This window comes from Calidris pugnax, unplaced genomic scaffold, assembly GCF_001431845.1.
Source record: "Calidris pugnax isolate Ruff unplaced genomic scaffold, ASM143184v1 scaffold20, whole genome shotgun sequence".
Lineage (NCBI taxonomy): Eukaryota > Metazoa > Chordata > Aves > Charadriiformes > Scolopacidae > Calidris > Calidris pugnax.
In genome coordinates, this window is record NW_015094510.1 from 16205623 (window position 1) to 16210783 (window position 5161).

Genomic DNA, 5161 nt, shown 5'->3' on the forward strand with positions numbered 1-5161 from the left:
AAGGAGATTCACATATCTCAGACATAAGTTTTCCTTCAAATACATTTTAAAGTTTTTGTTTGTTTGTTTTAAATTAAGAATTGCTGCTTTGCTTCAAGTTATACTGTGGTACAATAGTAATTCACTGCTTGGATATATTTCTATCAATCATTTCTGGTGAATTCTATTATAGGAGGTGGTAATGAAGAACATAAAGGGAATCTAAACATTTCCAATTTCATTACTGTTAGTATCACTACCTGATTAGGAGAGACTTCCCCCAGTACTTAACAAGATACCATGATGAAGGGAAAAGCTGGAGAATTTTCAGATCTCTATAGCTGAATATCAAGTACAGAGCCATTCTCACTTAGTGAAGTGAGCCATATGCAGTACCAAGAAAACTGCTTTTGAAATTTGAAGAACAATGGCCAGCAGAGCCTAAATACATAGGTCTAAGTCATTTAACATTTTTAAAGATGAACTGTTTACCACTGTACATCAGAACTCATTAAACTGTTTCTGCAACATGGGAATTTACAGGTAAATTTATTCTAAAATATGGTGATGTTCAAACATGAACATTACCTTTAGTGTATAAAAGATTTTGCAGAATATTGAAGGTAACTCATGAAGCCACATTCCAAAAATGAGACAAACAAATGTTTAATAATAATAGCTACATATGGAAAAAGAATAAGTGACAATACAGGATGCAAATCAGAGCATTTCGAAGTTCACAGGACTGGACAAATAGACCATGGATCAACAATGTGCAAACTTGGTTCTTCAGATTGAGCTGGTAAACAAGGAAAGTTGATTGCAGATCTGGTCTTTAAGAGATTTAAAATACTCACCTCCTCCTCTGAGATCAGAACTAATAAATGCCATAAAAAATTCCAGGAAGAAATGCATTACTGTAGTACAGCTTCTAAACAAGAGTGTTTTGGGTTTGGGCTTTTTTGGTGTTGTGTTTTTTTTTTTCCCCAAACAAACAAAAACCCAACAGCCCTTCAAGGTGTTTATTACCCTATTTTAAATATGACATGGAGCTGTAGAAACTATATTAGCGTGCAACAGTTTAAGGTAGCCTGTTTAAGAAGATAAGAGACCATCAACAGATGTAACTTTACATAGTATTTTAACTCAAACTTTTGAGTATATTTAACTCAAAATCTCAACTCCTAAGAAGCTCAGCTGTAAATGTTAAGAGCCAGTGCTTCCTCAGAGAAGAGCCTGTTAACTCATTCAGTATCACAGAAGAAAGAAGGAAGAAGAATAAACATCACATCCAATTCGTATTTGAAATAATCATAAAGATGTGGTATCCTCTACTTTTGTCTTTTGTTCCTCTGCCTACAGAATTTTCTACCAATTTCTGCAGCACCTATAGCAGCATCAGGCTTCTTGCTTGCACAGCCCAAAAACATCTTCCCTGGCTCAGCAACACGTCAGGCCAACCCTATCATTAGATGAAATATTCTGTATGATCATGAAGATTGCTTCATAGCACACTAACACAAGGGGGCAAATGAAGATTGCAGAATCTTAAGGCTGGAGTTATCTAACTTCTTCGTGTTTCATTTTGTGATCTTCATGTTCTTTTTACATATTTTACAGTGAAGTTGTAGGTTATGCTTTGTTCTTTTCCCCCCAAAAGCATTTCTCTCTTTGAGTTCCAATCCCCATATTAGTTGAAACATTTTATTTACTTCCAGAAAGACAATCTTTCACATGAAGAAAGGCTGAGAGAGCTGGGACTGCAGCCTGGAGAAGAAAAAGCTTGGGTGTGTGTGATCCAATCAAAGTTGAATGCCTGCTGATGGGGGTAAGAGAGAGTAAAGGCAACATAGGCAGGCTCCTCTCACTTGTGTCCAGTGACAGGACAGGAGGCAGCAGGCACAAAATAAAACGCAGAAAAATCTGTCTAAACAGGACAGGTTGCAGAGCCTCCATCCTTGAAGATATTTAAAAACTGACTGGACACAGCCCTAAAAAACCTGCTCTGCCTGACCCTGCTTGGATTATATGATCTCCAGAGGTACCTTCCAACCTCAACTACTCTGTTATTTTGGGATTCCTTTTCAAAGAATCATAGAATAGTTTGGGCTGGAAGGGACCTTTAAAGGTTACCTAGTCCAAGCTCTCCTGCGATGAGCAGCGACATCTTCAACTAGATCAAGTTGGTCAGAGCCCCATCCAACCTGACCTTGAATTTCATCTCCAGGGATGGGGCATCCCCAACTTTTCTGGGCGACCTGTGCCAGTATTTCACCATCCTCATTGTAAAAAATTCCTTCCTTATATGTAGTCTAGATCTTCCCTCGTTCAGTTTAAAGCCATTACCCCTTCTGTTGCAACAGGCCCAGCTAAAAAGTTAGTCCCCATATTTCCTGTAGGCCCCCTTTAAGCACTGAAAGGTCTCCCTGAAGCCTTCTCTTCTCTGGGCTGAACAACCCCAACTCCTTCAGCCTGTCCTCGTAGGAGAAGTGCTCCATCCCTATGATCATTTTTGTGGTCCTCCTCTGGAGCTGCTCCAAACAGGTCCATGTCCTGCCTGTGCAGAGGGCCCCAGAGCCGGAAGCAGTACTCCAGGTGGGGTGGTGGGGTCTCACCAGAGCAGAGTAGAGAACTACTTCTCTTGACCTGCTGGTCACATCTCTTCTGATGCAGCCCAGGTTGGCCTTCTGGGTTGCAAGTGCACATCGCCTGTTCACATCCAGCTTTTCATCCACTGGTACTCTTTTCAGGACCAAAGTTCATGAAGTAGCTGAGAGCACTAGTAAGGTTGCCCTCTTCTGTGTAGAATATGATGATGAGGATGAAATACTCAGTGATCTCACAGATGACAGCAAAGGCTACTTAACAACCTGCACTTACTTCTGGGTGTAAAGTGCAGAGTGCTTTAGTCAATGTTCAGAATGATCCGAGGTGTGCAAGCCCCTTCCCACAAGCCTGACTCACTCTCTTTGCCTCAGGCCAGATCCCTTCCATAAGGCTGCTGCTTCTTCCAGTTTCAAGAAACAAACAAAACCCCCAAATCTTTGCCCAACCTGTCTCAATCCTTCCGGTTTTCCAGTTCATCAGACCTGTCCTTCCCCTATCGGTTCACAGTTCTAAACTTTCAACATGACACTAGTTCCCTTCACTCCTATATAACTATTAGTCTCAGTTTATTTTCAAGCAGACCTATCTTTCCTTTCCCTTTTATACAAGTTAAGCATCTTTTTCCCATGCAGTTCCTAAGCCCAGCAGAAAATAAGCATCTGAACCTGGAAACAGCAAGCCTTCCTTTCCTACATCAGGCACAGCACATCTCTAAACTGTTAGAAGCTGCTAGGGCCACCAAACAAGGCGGTCCAACCTTTGCCCTTCTGCTCCTTCCAACTCCCTACCATCCCCTGCCCTGTGTCAGTGACAGGGGTGAACCAGAAGGAAACACTCTGTTTCACTATTGTCCCAAAGGCCTGCACTGGCACAATGAAGTAATCCAGAACAAGCAGGTTGGCCACTGGACTTTGACAAAGCCATGCAAGTAGACTTACTTGTTGCATGCTCTCGAATCTTTCAGATCTCCTTTCTCATAGAAGTCCTGGAGAAACAGCCTACATACATTAAAATACTGGATCTACAAGAGTAACAGGATGGGTGGCCCTCTGCAAGCACCACAGTCTGCAGCATGCTAACAAAAATCAGTGACTTTTAAAGGTAGGGGAAGGTAAGTGGAAGAATAATGTCTTTTATAACCCACTGAGTCTGGTCTTTCCAAGCATTTTGAAGTTTTCAAATGGCTGATATGTACGTGCAGGTCTTAGTATTAAGTAGTTACAGATAAATATAAGACAGTGCTACTTAAAGAAGCCTCAGTAAGAGAGCTATTAAAAACTTTGAGGCACAGAGCGTATTTTTTTCTGAGTAGTCAACCTCTTTTTGGCCACATATTTTAAGAGACCTGTAGTAGGTAAATGTACACACAGAAGTGTTTATGAAAAGCTGTAAATGATCTAATACTGCACAGCTTTGCTATTGAGAACTGCTCAGATCTGAACTATATTGGAAATTATAGCCATCAGTGATTTCACCAGTTTAAATCCATAATGGGCAGATAAGAAAACTGTGATTTCTACTAGCACATCCACCAGGCTGAAATTCTACATGGTAAAATTATGCAGATTTATTAATTATAACAACTTTGATTCATATTCATCTATGTCATGTTTGTACCTGTGTGACCGCACCAGTAGCAGGCCTGCAAAGCCTGAAGTCAAAACAAATCCCCGGTGCAGAGAAACCTTTTTTCTTCCTTGTCAAAGATCTATATGATGTATAAACTTGAAGCTGTGAGCACCTATTTGAAGAAGGCATGTGTATTTTAATGGTAAAATATAACAAGGCTAATAAAACGAGATTAGCAAGTGATACTGAGTCATGATAGTGAAGAAAATAAAATCTTAAAAGGAAACACACTTTCAGATCTTGACTGTATCTAAAATTAGTGACATTTACATAACCATTAGTCTACATTTGACTCACCACGGTTCTTGCATGCAGCTTTTAAAAGGAAAGGAGCCTAAGTAATTTCCATTCTCACTGCAGCGATTTCAATCATCTCAATGAAAGATTCCCCTGCAAGAGAAATATCTTAGTGGAAAATGAGAAAAAAATTAGTAAATTCAGTTAGATACACAGTTTAAACTTCTATCCATAAAATTGTTACCTGTCTATAGACACAGTGATTTAAGAAATTAAGTGTTTAATAAGTTTTGTTAAAAATTTTGGAAAGCACTGTTCCTTTATGTGCTCACTTTGCTAAAAACATGACAAAACATTTCACAGTTCCATTCATTAAGAAACACACAGTTTTAAGAGTTTTGATAAAGAAATACTGACATTTAAAGTAACACCATTTTTATGCATATATATATAAAAACACACTTACCAAAGTACTATTAGACAGGTGTATCTCAAGATGGCTCCTTTAATAAATTCAGTTTTCATATAAGTAATATATATGTCTATTCTATATTTACCATCAGATACTATGAAGTCCTAAATACTGTTTCTGAACGGATCAAAACACAAACAAAACGAAGTGTTCACAAGCAATCAATATTTAAATTATAACAACAAAAAGGCATCAGGAAATACATGAAACGTCCTTTTTCATGACTCACATGCAGAA

At 39.1% G+C, this 5161-nt stretch overlaps 1 long non-coding RNA gene across 1 annotated transcript; it reads right to left on the reverse strand.

The window, feature by feature from the left end:
* Positions 1-629: 629 nt before the first annotated feature.
* Positions 630-5161, reverse strand: LOC106902527. The gene is made up of 2 exons (XR_001414540.1): positions 4513-5161; positions 630-4327 (listed from the first exon to the last, which is right to left on the reverse strand). It is a non-coding gene; the product is annotated as an uncharacterized LOC106902527 (long non-coding RNA).